Raw genomic sequence first — 22,489 nt, forward strand, 5'->3', positions numbered from 1 at the left:
AAAGCCTTACACTTCACTGAAATTTAGTACTACACTCTATAACACAGTTGAGAGACAATGTTCCCGAGCTGCCTCAGTTCATAACAGTGTGTAGGAAATTGTTTGATAAAGCGGGCAAAGCTTATACTTGGACCAGAAGAAAGAATATAGGAAACTGCATGAAAACATGGATAATTCAGAGAAAATGACTATAAACAGATGAGAACATTTTTAGAACAGCTCAAAGAAATTCACCAGTCAGTTCTTTGTGTAGTATAGGTAGCTGAGATCCAGGAAATCCTTAATTCGAGTTAAGATCACATGAAACACTGTATGAATCCTATATTCTTTACTTAAAGGAGACTAGAGTGGTAAACGTGTGTTATACAAGGCAGAATACCATTGAAATAGAGAAAGAAACACGTTCGGCAGCTTTGGAAAGCCTTACACTTCACAGAAATGTAGTACTGCACTCTATAACACAGTTGAGAGACAATGTTCCCAAGCTGCCTCAGTTCATAACAGTGTGTAGGAAGTTGTTTGATAAAGTGGGCAAAGCTTATACTTGGACCAGAAGGCAGAATATAGGAAACTACATGAAAACATGGATAATTCAGAGAAAATGACTATAAGAGATGAGAACTTGTTTAGAATAGCTCAAAGAGATTCTCCAGTCAGTTCTTAGTGTAGTAAAGGTTGCTAAGATCCGGGAAATCCTTAATTCGAGTTAAGATCACATGGAACACAGTATGAATCCTATATTCTTTACTTAAAGGAGACTAGAGTGGTAAATGTGTGTTATACAAGGCAGAATACCATTGAAATAGAGAAAGAAACACGTTCCGCAGCTTTGGAAAGCCTTACACTTCACTGAAATGTAGTACTACACTCTATAACACAGTTGAGAGACAATGTTCCCGTGCTGCCTCAGTTCATAACAGTGTGTAGGAAGTTGTTTGATAAAGTGGGCAAAGCTTATACTTGGACCAGAAGGCAGAATATAGGAAACTACATGAAAACATGGATAATTCAGAGAAAATGACTGTAAACCGATGAGAACTTGTTTAGAACAGCTGAAAGCGATTCTCCAGTCAGTTCTTAGTGTAGTAAAGGTAGCTAACATCCGGGAAATCCTTAATTTGAGTTAAGGTCACATGAAACACTGTATGAATCCCTTATTCTTTTCTTAAAGGAGACTAGAGTGGTAAATGTGTGTTATACAAGGCAGAATACCATTGAAATAGAGAATGACTCGTTCGGCAGCTTTGGAAAGCCTTACACTTAACTGAAATGTAGTACTACACTCTATAACACAGTTGAGAGACAATGTTCCCGAGCTGCCTCAGTTCATAACAGTGTGTAGGAAGTTGTTTGATAAAGTGGGCAAAGCTTATACTTGGACCACAAGGCAGAATATAGGAAACTACATGAAAACATGGATAATTCAGAGAAAATTACTGTAAACAGATGAGAACTTGTTTAGAATCGATCAAAGAGATTCTCCAGTCAGTTCTTAGTGTAGTAAAGGTAGCTAAGATCCGGGAAATCCTTAATTCGAGTTAAGATCACATGAAACACTGTATGAATCCTATATTCTTTACTTAAAAAAGACTAGAGTGGTAAATGTGTGTTATACAAGGCAGAATACCATTGAAATAGAGAAAGAAACACGTTCGTCAGCTTTGGAAATCCTTACACTTCACTGAAATGTAGTACTACACTCTATAACACAGTTGAGAGACAATGTTCCAGAGCTGCCTCAGTTCATAACAGTGTGTAGGAAGTTGTTTGATAAACTGGGCAAAGCTTATACTTGGACCAGAAGGCAGAATATAGAAAACTACATTGACACATGGATAATTCAGAGAAAATGACTGTAAACAGATGAGAACTTGTTTAGAACAGCTGAAAGAGATGCTCCAGTCAGTTCTTAGTGTAGTAAAGGTAGCTTAGATCCGGGAAATCCTTAATTCGAGTTAAGATCACATGAAACACTGTATGAATCCTATATTGTTTACTTAAAGGAGACTAGAGTGGTAAATGTGTGTTATACAAGGCAGAATACCATTGAAATAGAGAAAGAAACACGTTCCCAGCTTTGGAAAGCCTTACACTTCACTGAAATGTAGTACTGCACTCTATAACACAGTTGAGAGACAATGTTCCCGAGCTGCCTCAGTTCATAACTGTGTGTAGGAAGTTGTTTGATAAAGTGGGCAAAGCCTATACTTGGACCAGAAGGCAGACTACAGGAAACTACATGAAAACATGAATAATTCAGTGAAAATGACTGTAAACAGATGAGAACTTGTTTAGAACAGCTCAAAGAGATTCTCCAGTCAGTTCTTAGTGTAGTAAAGGTAGCTAAGATCCGGGAAATCCTTAATTCGAGTTAAGAGCACATGAAACACTGAATGAATCCCATATTCTTTACTTAAAGGAGACTAGAGTGGTAAATGTGTGTCATACAAGGCAGAATACCATTGAAATAGAGAAAGAAACACGTTCAGCAGCTTTGGAAAGCCTTACACTTCACTGAAATGTAGTACTACACTCTATAACACAGTTGAGAGACAATGTTCCCGAGCTGCCTCAGTTCATAAAAGTGTGTAGGAAGTTGTTTGATAAAGTGGGCAAAGCTTACATGGACCAGAAGGCAGAATACAGGAAACTACATTAAAACATGGATAATTCAGAGAAAATGACAATAAACAGATGAGAACTTGTTTAGAACAGCTCAAAGATATTCTCCAAGTCAATACTTAGTGTAGAAAAGGTAGCTAAGATCCGGGAAATCCTTAATTCGAGTTAAGATGACATGAAACACTGTATGAATCCTATATTCTTTACTTAAAGGAGACTACAGTGGTAAATGTGTGTTATACAAGGCAGAATGCCATTGAATTAGAGAAAGAAACACGTTCGCAGCTTTGGAAAGCCTTACACTTCACTGAAATGTAGTACTACACTCTATAACACAGTTGAGAGACAATATTTCTGAGCTGCCTCAGTTCATAACAGTGTGTAGGAAGTTGTTTGATGAAGTGGGCAAAGCTTATACTTTGACCAGAAGGCAGAATATAGGAAGCTACATGAAAACATGGATAATTCAGAGAAAATGACTGTAAACCGATGAGAACTTGTTTAGAACAGCTCAGAGAGATTCTCCAGTCAGTTCTTAGTGTAGTAAAGGTAGCTAAGATCCGGGAAATCCTTAATTCGAGTTAAGATCACATGAAACACTGTATAAATCCTATATTCTTTACTTAAAGGAGTCTAGAGTGGTAAATGTGTGTTATATAAGGCAGAATACCATTGAAATAGAGAAAGAAACACGTTCGCAGCTTTGGAAAGCCTTACACTTCACTGAAATTTAGTACTACACTCTATAACACAGTTGAGAGACAATGTTCCCGAGCTGCCTCAGTTCATAACAGTGTGTAGGAAATTGTTTGATAAAGCGGGCAAAGCTTATACTTGGACCAGAAGAAAGAATATAGGAAACTGCATGAAAACATGGATAATTCAGAGAAAATGACTATAAACAGATGAGAACATTTTTAGAACAGCTCAAAGAAATTCACCAGTCAGTTCTTTGTGTAGTATAGGTAGCTGAGATCCAGGAAATCCTTAATTCGAGTTAAGATCACATGAAACACTGTATGAATCCTATATTCTTTACTTAAAGGAGACTAGAGTGGTAAACGTGTGTTATACAAGGCAGAATACCATTGAAATAGAGAAAGAAACACGTTCGGCAGCTTTGGAAAGCCTTACACTTCACAGAAATGTAGTACTGCACTCTATAACACAGTTGAGAGACAATGTTCCCAAGCTGCCTCAGTTCATAACAGTGTGTAGGAAGTTGTTTGATAAAGTGGGCAAAGCTTATACTTGGACCAGAAGGCAGAATATAGGAAACTACATGAAAACATGGATAATTCAGAGAAAATGACTATAAGAGATGAGAACTTGTTTAGAATAGCTCAAAGAGATTCTCCAGTCAGTTCTTAGTGTAGTAAAGGTTGCTAAGATCCGGGAAATCCTTAATTCGAGTTAAGATCACATGGAACACAGTATGAATCCTATATTCTTTACTTAAAGGAGACTAGAGTGGTAAATGTGTGTTATACAAGGCAGAATACCATTGAAATAGAGAAAGAAACACGTTCCGCAGCTTTGGAAAGCCTTACACTTCACTGAAATGTAGTACTACACTCTATAACACAGTTGAGAGACAATGTTCCCGTGCTGCCTCAGTTCATAACAGTGTGTAGGAAGTTGTTTGATAAAGTGGGCAAAGCTTATACTTGGACCAGAAGGCAGAATATAGGAAACTACATGAAAACATGGATAATTCAGAGAAAATGACTGTAAACCGATGAGAACTTGTTTAGAACAGCTGAAAGCGATTCTCCAGTCAGTTCTTAGTGTAGTAAAGGTAGCTAACATCCGGGAAATCCTTAATTTGAGTTAAGGTCACATGAAACACTGTATGAATCCCTTATTCTTTTCTTAAAGGAGACTAGAGTGGTAAATGTGTGTTATACAAGGCAGAATACCATTGAAATAGAGAATGACTCGTTCGGCAGCTTTGGAAAGCCTTACACTTAACTGAAATGTAGTACTACACTCTATAACACAGTTGAGAGACAATGTTCCCGAGCTGCCTCAGTTCATAACAGTGTGTAGGAAGTTGTTTGATAAAGTGGGCAAAGCTTATACTTGGACCACAAGGCAGAATATAGGAAACTACATGAAAACATGGATAATTCAGAGAAAATTACTGTAAACAGATGAGAACTTGTTTAGAATCGATCAAAGAGATTCTCCAGTCAGTTCTTAGTGTAGTAAAGGTAGCTAAGATCCGGGAAATCCTTAATTCGAGTTAAGATCACATGAAACACTGTATGAATACTATATTCTTTACTTAAAGGAGACTAGAGTGGTAAATGTGTGTTATACAAGGCAGAATACCATTGAAATAGAGAAAGAAACACGTTCGGCAGCTTTGGAAAGCCTTACACTTCACAGAAATGTAGTACTACACTCTATAACACAGTTGAGAGACAATGTTCCCGAGCTGCCTCAGTTCATAACAGTGTGTCGGAAGTTGTTTGATAAAGTGGGCAAAGCTTATATTTGGAACGGAAGGCAGAATATAGGAAACTACATGAAAACATGGATAATTCAGAGAAAATGACTCTAAGAGATGAGAACTTGTTTAGAACAGCTCAAAGAGATTCTCCAGTCAGGTCTTAGTGTAGTAAAGGTAGCTAACATCCGGGAAATCCTTAATTCGAGTTAAGGTCACATGAAACACTGTATGAATCCTATATTCTTTACTTAAAGGAGACTAGAGTGGTAAATGTGTGTTATACAAGGCAGAATACCATTGAAATAGAGAAAGAAACACGTTCGGCAGCTTTGGAAAGCCTTACACTTCACTGAAATGTAGTACTACACTCTATAACACAGTTGAGAGACAATGTTTCCGAGCTGCCTCAGTTCATAACAGTGTGTAGGAAGTTGTTTGATAAAGTCGGCAAAGCTTATACTTGGACCAGAAGGCAGAATATAGGAAAGTATATGAAAACATGGATAATTCAGAGAAAATGACTGTAAACAGATGAGAACTTGTTTAGAACAGGTCAAAGAGATTCTCCAGTCAGTTCTTAGTTTAGTAAAAGTAGCTAAGATCTGGGAAATCCTTAATTCAAGTTAAGTTCACATGAAACACTGTATGAATCCTATATTGTTTACTTAAAGGAGACTAGAGTGGTAAATGTGTGTTATACAAGGCAGAATGCCATTGAATTAGAGAAAGAAACACGTTCGCAGCTTTGGAAAGCCTTACACTTCACTGAAATGTAGTACTACACTCTATAACACAGTTGAGAGACAATATTTCTGAGCTGCCTCAGTTCATAACAGTGTGTAGGAAGTTGTTTGATAAAGTGGGCAAAGCTTATACTTTGACCACAAGGCAGAATATAGGAAGCTACATGAAAACATGGATAATTCAGAGAAAATGACTGTAAACCGATGAGAACTTGTTTAGAACAGCTCAAAGATATTCTCCAAGTCAGTTCTTAGTGTAGAAAAGTTAGCTAAGATCCGGTAAATCCTTAATTCGAGTTAGGATGACATGAAACACTGTATGAATCCTATATTCTTTACTTAAAGGAGACTACAGTGGTAAATGTGTGTTATACAAGGCAGAATACCATTAAAATAGAGAAAGAAACACGTTCGGCAGCTTTGGAAAGCCTTACACTTCACTGAAATGTAGTACTACACTCTATAACACAGTTGAGAGACAATGTTCCCGAGCTGCCTCAGTTCATAACAGTGTTAGGAAGTTGTTTGATAAAGTGGGCAAAGCTTATACTTGGACCAGAAGGCAGAATATAGGAAACTACATGAAAACATGGATAATTCAGAGAAAATAACTGTAAACAGATGAGAAATTGTTTAGAACAGCTCAGAGAGATTCTCCCGTCAGTTCTTAGTGTAGTAAAGGTAGCTAAGATCCGGGAAATCCTTAATTCGAGTTAAGATCACATGAAACACTGTATAAATCCTATATTCTTTACTTAAAGGAGTCTAGAGTGGTAAATGTGTGTTATATAAGGCAGAATACCATTGAAATAGAGAAAGAAACACGTTCGCAGCTTTGGAAAGCCTTACACTTCACTGAAATTTAGTACTACACTCTATAACACAGTTGAGAGACAATGTTCCCGAGCTGCCTCAGTTCATAACAGTGTGTAGGAAATTGTTTGATAAAGCGGGCAAAGCTTATACTTGGACCAGAAGACAGAATATAGGAAACTGCATGAAAACATGGATAATTCAGAGAAAATGACTATAAACAGATGAGAACATTTTTAGAACAGCTCAAAGAAATTCACCAGTCAGTTCTTAGTGTAGTATAGGTAGCTGAGATCCAGGAAATCCTTAATTCGAGTTAAGATCACATGAAACACTGTATGAATCCTATATTCTTTACTTAAAGGAGACTAGAGTGGTAAACGTGTGTTATACAAGGCAGAATACCATTGAAATAGAGAAAGAAACACGTTCGTCAGCTTTGGAAATCCTTACACTTCACTGAAATGTAGTACTACACTCTATAACACAGTTGAGAGACAATGTTCCGGAGCTGCCTCAGTTCATAACAGTGTGTAGGAAGTTGTTTGATAAACTGGGCAAAGCTTATACTTGGACCAGAAGGCAGAATATAGAAAACTACATTGACACATGGATAATTCAGAGAAAATGACTGTAAACAGATGAGAACTTGTTTAGAACAGCTGAAAGAGATGCTCCAGTCAGTTCTTAGTGTAGTAAAGGTAGCTTAGATCCGGGAAATCCTTAATTCGAGTTAAGATCACATGAAACACTGTATGAATCCTATATTCTTTACTTAAAGGAGACTACAGTGGTAAATGTGTGTTATACAAGGCAGAATACCATAGAAATAGAGAAAGAAACACGTTCCCAGCTTTGGAAAGCCTTACACTTCACTGAAATGTAGTACTGCACTCTATAACACAGTTGAGAGACAATGTTCCCGAGCTGCCTCAGTTCATAACAGTGTGTAGGAAGTTGTTTCATAAAGTGGGCAAAGCCTATACTTGGACCAGAAGGCACACTACAGGAAACTACATGAAAACATGAATAATTCAGTGAAAATGACTGTAAACAGATGAGAACTTGTTTAGAACAGCTCAAAGAGATTCTCCAGTCAGTTCTTAGTGTAGTAAAGGTAGCTAAGATCCGGGAAATCCTTAATTCGAGTTAAGAGCACATGAAACACTGAATGAATCCCATATTCTTTACTTAAAGGAGACTAGAGTGGTAAATGTGTGTCATACAAGGCAGAATACCATTGAAATAGAGAAAGAAACACGTTCAGCAGCTTTGGAAAGCCTTACACTTCACTGAAATGTAGTACTACACTCTATAACACAGTTGAGAGACAATGTTCCCGAGCTGCCTCAGTTCATAAAAGTGTGTAGGAAGTTGTTTGATAAAGTGGGCAAAGCTTACATGGACCAGAAGGCAGAATACAGGAAACTACATTAAAACATGGATAATTCAGAGAAAATGACAATAAACAGATGAGAACTTGTTTAGAACAGCTCAAAGATATTCTCCAAGTCAATACTTAGTGTAGAAAAGGTAGCTAAGATCCGGGAAATCCTTAATTCGAGTTAAGATGACATGAAACACTGTATGAATCCTATATTCTTTACTTAAAGGAGACTACAGTGGTAAATGTGTGTTATACAATGCAGAATGCCATTGAATTAGAGAAAGAAACACGTTCGCAGCTTTGGAAAGCCTTACACTTCACTGAAATGTAGTACTACACTCTATAACACAGTTGAGAGACAATATTTCTGAGCTGCCTCAGTTCATAACAGTGTGTAGGAAGTTGTTTGATAAAGTGGGCAAAGCTTATACTTTGACCACAAGGCAGAATATAGGAAGCTACATGAAAACATGGATAATTCAGAGAAAATGACTGTAAACCGATGAGAACTTGCTTAGAACAGCTCAAAGATATTCTCCAAGTCAGTTCTTAGTGTAGAAAAGTTAGCTAAGATCCGGTAAATCTTTAATTCGAGTTAAGATGACATGAAACACTGTATGAATCCTATATTCTTTACTTAAAGGAGACTACAGTGGTAAATGTGTGTTATACAAGGCAGAATACCATTGAAATAGAGAAAGAAACACGTTCGGCAGCTTTGGAAAGCCTTACACTTCACTGAAATGTAGTACTACACTCTATAACACAGTTGAGAGACAATGTTCCCGAGCTGCCTCAGTTCATAACAGTGTTAGGAAGTTGTTTGATAAAGTGGGCAAAGCTTATACTTGGACCAGAAGGCAGAATATAGGAAACTACATGAAAACATGGATAATTCAGAGAAAATGACTGGAAACAGCTGAGAAATTGTTTAGAACAGCTCAGAGAGATTCTCCAGTCAGTTCTTAGTGTAGTAAAGGTAGCTAAGATCCGGGAAATCCTTAATTCGAGTTAAGATCACATGAAACACTGTATAAATCCTATATTCTTTACTTAAAGGAGTCTAGAGTGGTAAATGTGTGTTATATAAGGCAGAATACCATTGAAATAGAGAGAAACACGTTCGCAGCTTTGGAAAGCCTTACACTTCACTGAAATTTAGTACTACACTCTATAACACAGTTGAGAGACAATGTTCCCGAGCTGCCTCAGTTCATAACAGTGTGTAGGAAATTGTTTGATAAAGCGGGCAAAGCTTATACTTGGACCAGAAGAAAGAATATAGGAAACTGCATGAAAACATGGATAATTCAGAGAAAATGACTATAAACAGATGAGAACATTTTTAAAACAGCTCAAAGAAATTCACCAGTCAGTTCTTAGTGTAGTATAGGTAGCTGAGATCCAGGAAATCCTTAATTCGAGTTAAGATCACATGAAACACTGTATGAATCCTATATTCTTTACTTAAAGGAGACTAGAGTGGTAAATGTGTGTTATACAAGGCAGAATACCATTGAAATAGAGAAAGAAACACGTTCGGCAGCTTTGGAAAGCCTTACACTTCACTGAAATGTAGTACTACACTCTATAACACAGTTGAGAGACAATGTTCCGGAGCTGCCTCAGTTCATAACAGTGTGTAGGAAGTTGTTTGATAAAGTGGGCAAAGCTTATACTTGGACCAGAAGGCAGAATATAGAAAACTACATTGACACATGGATAATTCAGAGAAAAGGACTGTAAACAGATGAGAACTTGTTTAGAACAGCTGAAAGAGATGCTCCAGTCAGTTCTTAGTGTAGTAAAGGTAGCTTAGATCCGGGAAATCCTTAATTCGAGTTAAGATCACATGAAACACTGTATGAATCCTATATTCTTTACTTAAAGGAGACTAGAGTGGTAAATGTGTGTTATACAAGGCAGAATACCATTGAAATAGAGAAAGAAACACATTCGGCAGCTTTGGAAAGCCTTACACTTCACTGAAATGTAGTACTACACTCTATAACACAGTTGAAAGACAATGTTCCCGAGCTGCCTCAGTTCATAACAGTGTGTAGGAAGTTGTTTGATAAAGTGGGCAAAGATTGTACGTGGACCAGAAGGCAGAATATAGGAAACTCCATGAAAACATGGATATTTCAGAGAAAATGACTGTAAACAGATGAGAACTTGTTTAGAACAGCTCAAAGAGATTCTCCAGTCAGTTCTTAGTGTAGTAAAGGTAGCTAAGATCCGGGAAATCCTTAATTCCAGTTAAGATAACATGAAACACGGTATGAATCCCATATTCTTTACTTAAAGGAGACTAGAGTGGTAAACGTGTGTTATACAAGGCAGAATACCATTGAAATAGAGAAAGAAACACGTTCGGCAGCTTTGGAAAGCCTTACACTTCACAGAAATGTAGTACTGCACTCTATAACACAGTTGAGAGACAATGTTCCCAAGCTGCCTCAGTTCATAACAGTGTGTAGGAAGTTGTTTGATAAAGTGGGCAAAGCTTATACTTGGACCAGAAGGCAGAATATAGGAAACTACATGAAAACATGGATAATTCAGAGAAAATGACTATAAGAGATGAGAACTTGTTTAGAATAGCTCAAAGAGATTCTCCAGTCAGTTCTTAGTGTAGTAAAGGTTGCTAAGATCCGGGAAATCCTTAATTCGAGTTAAGATCACATGGAACACAGTATGAATCCTATATTCTTTACTTAAAGGAGACTAGAGTGGTAAATGTGTGTTATACAAGGCAGAATACCATTGAAATAGAGAAAGAAACACGTTCCGCAGCTTTGGAAAGCCTTACACTTCACTGAAATGTAGTACTACACTCTATAACACAGTTGAGAGACAATGTTCCTGTGCTGCCTCAGTTCATAACAGTGTGTAGGAAGTTGTTTGATAAAGTGGGCAAAGCTTATACTTGGACCAGAAGGCAGAATATAGGAAACTACATGAAAACATGGATAATTCAGAGAAAATGACTGTAAACCGATGAGAACTTGTTTAGAACAGCTGAAAGCGATTCTCCAGTCAGTTCTTAGTGTAGTAAAGGTAGCTAACATCCGGGAAATCCTTAATTTGAGTTAAGGTCACATGAAACACTGTATGAATCCCTTATTCTTTTCTTAAAGGAGACTAGAGTGGTAAATGTGTGTTATACAAGGCAGAATACCATTGAAATAGAGAATGACTCGTTCGGCAGCTTTGGAAAGCCTTACACTTAACTGAAATGTAGTACTACACTCTATAACACAGTTGAGAGACAATGTTCCCGAGCTGCCTCAGTTCATAACAGTGTGTAGGAAGTTGTTTGATAAAGTGGGCAAGGCTTATACTTGGACCACAAGGCAGAATATAGGAAACTACATGAAAACATGGATAATTCAGAGAAAATGACTGTAAACAGATGAGAACTTGTTTAGAATCGATCAAAGAGATTCTCCAGTCAGTGCTTAATGTAGTAAAGGTAGCTAAGATCCGGGAAATCCTTAATTCGAGTTAAGATCACATGAAACACTGTATGAATACTATATTCTTTACTTAAAGGAGACTAGAGTGGTAAATGTGTGTTATACAAGGCAGAATACCATTGAAATAGAGAAAGAAACACGTTCGGCAGCTTTGGAAAGCCTTACACTTCACAGAAATGTAGTACTACACTCTATAACACAGTTGAGAGACAATTTTCCCGAGCTGCATGAGTTCATAACAGTGTGTAGGAAGTTGTTTGATAATGGGGGCAAAGCTTATACTTGGACCAGAAGGCAGAATGTAGGAAACTACATGAAAACATGGATAATTCAGAGAAAATAACTGTAAACAGATGAGAACTTGTTTAGAACAGCTCAAAGAGAATCTCCAGTCAGTTCTCAGTGTAGTAAAGGTAGCTGAGATCCGGGAAATCCTTAATTCTCGTTAAGATCACATGAAACACTGTATGAATCCTATATTCTTTACTTAAAGGAGACTAGAGTGGTAAATGTGTGTTATACAAGGCAGAATACCATTGAAATAGAGAAAGAAACACGTTCGGCAGCTTTGGAAAGCCTTACACTTCACTGAAATGTAGTACTACACTCTATAACACAGTTGAGAGACAATGTTCCCGAGCTGCCTCAGTACATAACAGTGTGTAGGAAGTTGTTTGATAAAGTGGGCAAAGCTTATACTTGGACCAGAAGACAAAATATAGGAAACTACATGAAAACATGGATAATTCAGAGAAAATGACTGTAAACAGATGAGAACTTGTTTAGAACAGCTCACAGAGATTCTCCAGTGAGTTCTTAGTGTAGTAAAGGTAGCTAAGATCCGGGAAATCCTTAATTCGAGTTAAGATAACATGAAACAGTGTATGAATCCCTTATTCTTTTAGTAAAGCAGACTAGAGTGGTAAATATGTGTTATACAAGGCAGAATACCATTGAAATAGAGAAAGTCTCGTTCGGCAGCTTTGGAAAGCCTTACACTTAACGGAAATGTAGTACTACACTCTATAACACAGTTGAGATACAATGTTCCCGAGCTGCCTCAGTTCATAACAGTGTGTAGGAAGTTGTTTGATAAAGTGGGCAAAGCTTATACTTGGACCACAGGACAGAATATTGGAAACTCCATGAAAACATGGATAATTCAGAGAAAATGACTGTAAACAGATGAGAACTTGTTTAGAATCGCTCAAAGAGATTCTCCAGTCAGTTCTTAGTGTAGTAAAGGTAGCTAATATCCGGGAAATCCTTAATTCGAGTTAAGATCACATGAAACACTGTATGAATCCTATATTCTTAACTTAAAGGAGACTAGAGTCGTAAATGTGTGTTATACAAGGAAGAATACCATTGAAATAGAGAAAGAAACACGTTCGGCAGCTTTGGAAAGCCTTACACTTCACTGAAATGTAGTACTACACTCTATAACACAGTTGAGAGGCAATGTTCCCGAGCTGCCTCAGTTCATAACAGTGTGTCGGAAGTTGTTTGATAAAGTGGGCAAAGCTTATATTTGGAACAGAAGGCAGAATATAGGAAACTACATGAAAACATGGATAATTCAGAGAAAATGACTCTAAGAGATGAGAACTTGTTTAGAACAGCTCAAAGAGATTCTCCAGTCAGGTCTTAGTGTAGTAAAGGTAGCTAACATCCGGGAAATCCTTAATTCGAGTTAAGGTCACATGAAACACTGTATGAATCCTATATTCTTTACTTAAAGGAGACTAGAGTGGTAAATGTGTGTTATACAAGGCAGAATACCATTGAAATAGAGAAAGAAACACGTTCCCAGCTTTGGAAAGCCTTACACTTCACTGAAATGTAGTACTACACTCTATAACACAGTTGAGAGACAATGTTCCCGAGCTGCCTCAGTTCATAACAGTGTGTAGGAAGTTGTTTGATAAAGTGGGAAAAGCTTATATTTGGACCAGAAGGCAGAGTATAGGAAACTACATGAAAACATGGATAATTCAGAGAAAATGACTATAAGAGATGAGAACTTGTTTAGAACAGCTCAAAGAGATTCTCCAGTCAGTTCTTAGTGTAGTAAAGGTAGCTAACATCCGGGAAATCCTTAATTTGAGTTAAGGTCACATGAAACACTGTATGAATCCTATATTCTTTACTTAAAGCAGACTAGAGTGGTAAATGTGTGTTATACAAGGCAGAATACCATTGAAATAGAGAAAGAAACACGTTCCACAGCTTTGGAAAGCCTTACACTTCACTGAAATGTAGTACTGCACTCTATAACACAGTTGAGAGACAATTTTCCCGAGCTGACTCAGTTCATAACAGTGTGTGGGAAGTTGTTTGATAAAGTGGGCAAAGCTTATACATGGACCAGAAGGCAGAATATAGGAAACTACATGAAAACAAGGATAATTCAGAGAAAATGACTATAAGAGATGAGAACTTGTATAGAACAGCTGAAAGAGATTCTCCAGTCAGTTCTTAGTGTAGTAAAGGTAGCTAAGATCCGGGAAATCCTTAATTCCAGTTAAGATAACATGAAACACGGTATGAATCCCATATTCTTTACTTAAAGGAGACTAGAGTGGCAAATGTGTGTAATATTAGGCAGAATACCATTGAAATAGAGAAAGAAACACGTTCGGCAGCTTTGGAAAGCCTTACACTTCACAGAAATGTAGTACTGCACTCTATAACACAGTTGAGAGACAATGTTCCCAAGCTGCCTCAGTTCATAACAGTGTGTAGGAAGTTGTTTGATAAAGTGGGCAAAGCTTATACTTGGACCAGAAGGCAGAATATAGGAAACTACATGAAAACATGGATAATTCAGAGAAAATGACTATAAGAGATGAGAACTTGTTTAGAATAGCTCAAAGAGATTCTCCAGTCAGTTCTTAGTGTAGTAAAGGTTGCTAAGATCCGGGAAATCCTTAATTCGAGTTAAGATCACATGGAACACAGTATGAATCCTATATTCTTTACTTAAAGGAGACTAGAGTGGTAAATGTGTGTTATACAAGGCAGAATACCATTGAAATAGAGAAAGAAACACGTTCCGCAGCTTTGGAAAGCCTTACACTTCACTGAAATGTAGTACTACACTCTATAACACAGTTGAGAGACAATGTTCCCGTGCTGCCTCAGTTCATAACAGTGTGTAGGAAGTTGTTTGATAAAGTGGGCAAAGCTTATACTTGGACCAGAAGGCAGAATATAGGAAACTACATGAAAACATGGATAATTCAGAGAAAATGACTGTAAACCGATGAGAACTTGTTTAGAACACCTGAAAGCGATTCTCCAGTCAGTTCTTAGTGTAGTAAAGGTAGCTAACATCCGGGTAATCCTTAATTTGAGTTAAGGTCACATGAAACACTGTATGAATCCCTTATTCTTTTCTTAAAGGAGACTAGAGTGGTAAATGTGTGTTATACAAGGCAGAATACCATTGAAATAGAGAATGACTTTTTCGGCAGCTTTGGAAAGCCTTACACTTAACTGAAATGTAGTACTACACTCTATAACACAGTTGAGAGACAATGTTCCCGAGCTGCCTCAGTTCATAACAGTGTGTAGGAAGTTGTTTGATAAAGTGGGCAAAGCTTATACTTGGACCACAAGGCAGAATATAGGAAACTACATGAACTCATGGATAATTCAGAGAAAATGACTGTAAACAGATGAGAACTTGTTTAGAATCGATCAAAGAGATTCTCCAGTCAGTTCTTAGTGTAGTAAAGGTAGCTAAGATCCGGGAAATCCTTAATTCGAGTTAAGATCACATGAAACACTGTATGAATACTATATTCTTTACTTAAAGGAGACTAGAGTGGTAAATGTGTGTTATACAAGGCAGAATACCATTGAAATAGAGAAAGAAACACGTTCGGCAGCTTTGGAAAGCCTTACACTTCACAGAAATGTAGTACTACACTCTATAACACAGTTGAGAGACAATTTTCCCGAGCTGCATGAGTTCATAACAGTGTGTAGGAAGTTGTTTGATAATGGGGGCAAAGCTTATACTTGGACCAGAAGGCAGAATGTAGGAAACTACATGAAAACATGGATAATTCAGAGAAAATAACTGTAAACAGATGAGAACTTGTTTAGAACAGCTCAAAGAGAATCTCCAGTCAGTTCTCAGTGTAGTAAAGGTAGCTGAGATCCGGGAAATCCTTAATTCTCGTTAAGATCACATGAAACACTGTATGAATCCTATATTCTTTACTTAAAGGAGACTAGAGTGGTAAATGTGTGTTATACAAGGCAGAATACCATTGAAATAGAGAAAGAAACACGTTCGGCAGCTTTGGAAAGCCTTACACTTCACTGAAATGTAGTACTACACTCTATAACACAGTTGAGAGGCAATGTTCCCGAGCTGCCTCAGTTCATAACAGTGTGTCGGAAGTTGTTTGATAAAGTGGGCAAAGCTTATATTTGGAACAGAAGGCAGAATATAGGAAACTACATGAAAACATGAATAATTCAGTGAAAATGACTGTAAACAGATGAGAACTTGTTTAGAACAGCTCAAAGAGATTCTCCAGTCAGTTCTTAGTGTAGAAAAAGTAGCTTAGATCCGGAAAATCCTTAATTCGAGTTAAGATCACATGAAACACTGTATGAATCCTATATTCTTTACTTAAAGGAGACTAGAGTGGTAAATGTGTGTTATACAAGGCAGAATACCATTGAAATAGAGAAAGAAACACGTTCTGCAGCTTTGGAAAGCCTTACACTTCACTGAAATGTAGTACTACACTCTATAACACAGTTGAGAGACAATGTTCCGGAGCTGCCTCAGTTCATAACAGTGTGTAGGAAGTTGTTTAATAAAGTGGGCAAAGCTTATACTTAGACCAGAAGGCAGAATATAGGAAACTACATGAAAACATGGATAATTCAGAGAAAATGACTCTAAGAGATGAGAACTTGTTTAGAACAGCTCAAAGAGATTCTCCAGTCAGGTCTTAGTGTAGTAAAGGTAGCTAACATCCGGGAAATCCTTAATTCGAGTTAAGGTCACATGAAACACTGTATGAATCCTATATTCTTTACTTAAAGGAGACTAGAGTGGTAAATGTGTGTTATACAAGGCAGAATACCATTGAAATAGAGAAAGAAACACGTTCCCAGCTTTGGAAAGCCTTACACTTCACTGAAATGTAGTACTACACTCTATAACACAGTTGAGAGACAATGTTCCCGAGCTGCCTCAGTTCATAACAGTGTGTAGGAAGTTGTTTGATAAAGTGGGAAAAGCTTATATTTGGACCAGAAGGCAGAATATAGGAAACTACATGAAAACATGGATAATTCAGAGAAAATGACTCTAAGAGATGAGAACTTGTTTAGAACAGCTCAAAGAGATTCTCCAGTCAGTTCTTAGTGTAGTAAAGGTAGCTAACATCCGGGAAATCCTTAATTTGAGTTAAGGTCACATGAAACACTGTATGAATCCTATATTCTTTACTTAAAGGAGACTAGAGTGGTAAATGTGTGTTATACAAGGCAGAATACCATTGAAATAGAGAAAGAAACACGTTCCACAGCTTTGGAAAGCCTTACACTTCACTGAAATGTAGTACTGCACTCTATAACACAGTTGAGAGACAATTTTCCCGAGCTGACTCAGTTCATAACAGTGTGTAGGAAGTTGTTTGATAAAGTGGGCAAAGCTTATACATGGACCAGAAGGCAGAATATAGGAAACTACATGAAAACAAGGATAATTCAGAGAAAATGACTATAAGAGATGAGAACTTGTATAGAACAGCTGAAAGAGATTCTCCAGTCAGTTCTTAGTGTAGTAAAGGTAGCTAAGATCCGGGAAATCCTTAATTCGAGTTAAGATAACATGAAACACGGTATGAATCCCATATTCTTTACTTAAAGGAGACTAGAGTGGCAAATGTGTGTAATACAAGGCAGAATACCATTGAAATAGAGAAAGAAACACGTTCGGCAGCTTTGGAAAGCCTTACACTTCACAGAAATGTAGTACTGCACTCTATAACACAGTTGAGAGACAATGTTCCCAAGCTGCCTCAGTTCATAACAGTGTGTAGGAAGTTGTTTGATAAAGTGGGCAAAGCTTATACTTGGACCAGAAGGCAGAATATAGGAAACTACATGAAAACATGGATAATTCAGAGAAAATGACTATAAGAGATGAGAACTTGTTTAGAATAGCTCAAAGAGATTCTCCAGTCAGTTCTTAGTGTAGTAAAGGTTGCTAAGATCCGGGAAATCCTTAATTCGAGTTAAGATCACATGGAACACAGTATGAATCCTATATTCTTTACTTAAAGGAGACTAGAGTGGTAAATGTGTGTTATACAAGGCAGAATACCATTGAAATAGAGAAAGAAACACGTTCCGCAGCTTTGGAAAGCCTTACACTTCACTGAAATGTAGTACTACACTCTATAACACAGTTGAGAAACAATGTTCCCGTGCTGCCTCAGTTCATAACAGTGTGTAGGAAGTTGTTTGATAAAGTGGGCAAAGCTTATACTTGGACCAGAAGGCAGAATATAGGAAACTACATGAAAACATGGATAATTCAGAGAAAAGGACTGTAAACCGATGAGAACTTGTTTAGAACAGCTGAAAGCGATTCTCCAGTCAGTTCTTAGTGTAGTAAAGGTAGCTAACATCCGGGAAATCCTTAATTTGAGTTAAGGTCACATGAAACACTGTATGAATCCCTTATTCTTTTCTTAAAGGAGACTAGAGTGGTAAATGTGTGTTATACAAGGCAGAATACCATTGAAATAGAGAATGACTCGTTCGGCAGCTTTGGAAAGCCTTACACTTAACTGAAATGTAGTACTATACTCTATAACACAGTTGAGAGACAATGTTCCCGAGCTGCCTCAGTTCATAACAGTGTGTAGGAAGTTGTTTGATAAAGTGGGCAAAGCTTATACTTGGACCACAAGGCAGAATATAGGAAACTACATGAAAACATGGATAATTCAGAGAAAATGACTGTAAACAGATGAGAACTTGTTTAGAATCGATCAAAGAGATTCTCCAGTCAGTTCTTAGTGTAGTAAAGGTAGCTAAGATCCGGGAAATCCTTAATTCGAGTTAAGATCACATGAAACACTGTATGAATACTATATTCTTTACTTAAAGGAGACTAGAGTGGTAAATGTGTGTTATACATGGCAGAATACCATTGAAATAGAGAAAGAAACACGTTCGGCAGCTTTGGAAAGCCTTACACTTCACAGAAATGTAGTACTACACTCTATAACACAGTTGAGAGACAATTTTCCCGAGCTGCATGAGTTCATAACAGTGTGTAGGAAGTTGTTTGATAATGGGGGCAAAGCTTATACTTGGACCAGAAGGCAGAATGTAGGAAACTACATGAAAACATGGATAATTCAGAGAAAATGACTGTAAACAGATGAGAACTTGTTTAGAACAGCTCAAAGAGAATCTCCAGTCAGTTCTCAGTGTAGTAAAGGTAGCTAAGATCCGGGAAATCCTTAATTCTCGTTAAGATCACATGAAACACTGTATGAATCCTATATTCTTTACTTAAAGGAGACTAGAGTGGTAAATGTGTGTTATACAAGGCAGAATACCATTGAAATAGAGAAAGAAACACGTTCGGCAGCTTTGGAAAGCCTTACACTTCACTGAAATGTAGTACTACACTCTATAACACAGTTGAGAGGCAATGTTCCCGAGCTGCCTCAGTTCATAACAGTGTGTCGGAAGTTGTTTGATAAAGTGGGCAAAGCTTATATTTGGAACAGAAGGCAGAATATAGGAAACTACATGAAAACATGAATAATTCAGTGAAAATGACTGTAAACAGATGAGAACTTGTTTAGAACAGCTCAAAGAGATTCTCCAGTCAGTTCTTAGTGTAGAAAAAGTAGCTTAGATCCGGAAAATCCTTAATTCGAGTTAAGATCACATGAAACACTGTATGAATCCTATATTCTTTACTTAAAGGAGACTAGAGTGGTAAATGTGTGTTATACAAGGCAGAATACCATTGAAATAGAGAAAGAAACACGTTCTGCAGCTTTGGAAAGCCTTACACTTCACTGAAATGTAGTACTACACTCTATAACACAGTTGAGAGACAATGTTCCGGAGCTGCCTCAGTTCATAACAGTGTGTAGGAAGTTGTTTAATAAAGTGGGCAAAGCTTATACTTAGACCAGAAGGCAGAATATAGGAAACTACATGAAAACATGGATAATTCAGAGAAAATGACTCTAAGAGATGAGAACTTGTTTAGAACAGCTCAAAGAGATTCTCCAGTCAGGTCTTAGTGTAGTAAAGGTAGCTAACATCCGGGAAATCCTTAATTCGAGTTAAGGTCACATGAAACACTGTATGAATCCTATATTCTTTACTTAAAGGAGACTAGAGTGGTAAACGTGTGTTATACAAGGCAGAATACCATTGAAATAGAGAAAGAAACACGTTCCCAGCTTTGGAAAGCCTTACACTTCACTGAAATGTAGTACTACACTCTATAACACAGTTGAGAGACAATGTTCCCGAGCTGCCTCAGTTCATAACAGTGTGTAGGAAGTTGTTTGATAAAGTGGGAAAAGCTTATATTTGGACCAGAAGACAGAATATAGGAAACTACATGAAAACATGGATAATTCAGAGAAAATGACTCTAAGAGATGAGAACTTGTTTAGAACAGCTCAAAGAGATTCTCCAGTCAGTTCTTAGTGTAGTAAAGGTAGCTAACATCCGGGAAATCCTTAATTTGAGTTAAGGTCACATGAAACACTGTATGAATCCTATATTCTTTACTTAAAGGAGACTACAGTGGTAAATGTGTGTTATACAAGGCAGAATACCATTGAAATAGAGAAAGAAACACGTTCCACAGCTTTGGAAAGCCTTACACTTCACTGAAATGTAGTACTGCACTCTATAACACAGTTGAGAGACAATTTTCCCGAGCTGACTCAGTTCATAACAGTGTGTAGGAAGTTGTTTGATAAAGTGGGAAAAGCTTATACATGGACCAGAAGGCAGAATATAGGAAACTACATGAAAACAAGGATAATTCAGAGAAAATGACTATAAGAGATGAGAACTTGTATAGAACAGCTGAAAGAGATTCTCCAGTCAGTTCTTAGTGTAGTAAAGGTAGCTAAGATCCGGGAAATCCTTAATTCGAGTTAAGATAACATGAAACACGGTATGAATCCCATATTCTTTACTTAAAGGAGACTAGAGTGGCAAATGTGTGTAATACAAGGCAGAATACCATTGAAATAGAGAAAGAAACACGTTCAGCAGCTTTGGAAAGCCTTACACTTCACAGAAATGTAGTACTGCACTCTATAACACAGTTGAGAGACAATGTTCCCAAGCTGCCTCAGTTCATAACAGTGTGTAGGAAGTTGTTTGATAAAGTGGGCAAAGCTTATACTTGGACCAGAAGGCAGAATATAGGAAACTACATGAAAACATGGATAATTCAGAGAAAATGACTATAAGAGATGACAACTTCTTTAGAATAGCTCAAAGAGATTCTCCAGTCAGTTCTTAGTGTAGTAAAGGTTGCTAAGATCCGGGAAATCCTTAATTCGAGTTAAGATCACATGGAACACAGTATGAATCCTATATTCTTTACTTAAAGGAGACTAGAGTGGTAAATGTGTGTTATACAAGGCAGAATACCATTGAAATAGAGAAAGAAACACGTTCCGCAGCTTTGGAAAGCCTTACACTTCACTGAAATGTAGTACTACACTCTATAACACAGTTGAGAGACAATGTTCCCGTGCTGCCTCAGTTCATAACAGTGTGTAGGAAGTTGTTTGATAAAGTGGGCAAAGCTTATACTTGGACCAGAAGGCAGAATATAGGAAACTACATGAAAACATGGATAATTCAGAGAAAATGACTGTAAACCGATGAGAACTTGTTTAGAACAGCTGAAAGCGATTCTCCAGTCAGTTCTTAGTGTAGTAAAGGTAGCTAACATCCGGGAAATCCTTAATTTGAGTTAAGGTCACATGAAACACTGTATGAATCCCTTATTCTTTTCTTAAAGGAGACTAGAGTGGTAAATGTGTGTTATACAAGGCAGAATACCATTGAAATAGAGAATGACTCGTTCGGCAGCTTTGGAAAGCCTTACACTTAACTGAAATGTAGTACTACACTCTATAACACAGTTGAGAGACAATGTTCCCGAGCTGCCTCAGTTCATAACAGTGTGTAGGAAGTTGTTTGATAAAGTGGGCAAAGCTTATACTTGGACCACAAGGCAGAATATAGGAAACTACATGAAAACATGGATAATTCAGAGAAAATGACTGTAAACAGATGAGAACTTGTTTAGAATCGATCAAAGAGATTCTCCAGTCAGTTCTTAGTGTAGTAAAGGTAGCTAAGATCCGGGAAATCCTTAATTCGAGTTAAGATCACATGAAACACTGTATGAATACTATATTCTTTACTTAAAGGAGACTAGAGTGGTAAATGTGTGTTATACAAGGCAGAATACCATTGAAATAGAGAAAGAAACACGTTCGGCAGCTTTGGAAAGCCTTACACTTCACAGAAATGTAGTACTACACTCTATAACACAGTTGAGAGACAATTTTCCCGAGCTGCATGAGTTCATAACAGTGTGTAGGAAGTTGTTTGATAATGGGGGCAAAGCTTATACTTGGACCAGAAGGCAGAATGTAGGAAACTACATGAAAACATGGATAATTCAGAGAAAATGACTGTAAACAGATGAGAACTTGTTTAGAACAGCTCAAAGAGAATCTCCAGTCAGTTCTCAGTGTAGTAAAGGTAGCTAAGATCCGGGAAATCCTTAATTCTCGTTAAGATCACATGAAACACTGTATGAATCCTATATTCTTTACTTAAAGGAGACTAGAGTGGTAAATGTGTGTTATACAAGGCAGAATACCATTGAAATAGAGAAAGAAACACGTTCGGCAGCTTTGGAAAGCCTTACACTTCA

This window comes from Pipistrellus hanaki (genome assembly GCF_964339955.1).
Source record: "Pipistrellus hanaki genome assembly, chromosome: 14".
Lineage (NCBI taxonomy): Eukaryota > Metazoa > Chordata > Mammalia > Chiroptera > Vespertilionidae > Pipistrellus > Pipistrellus hanaki.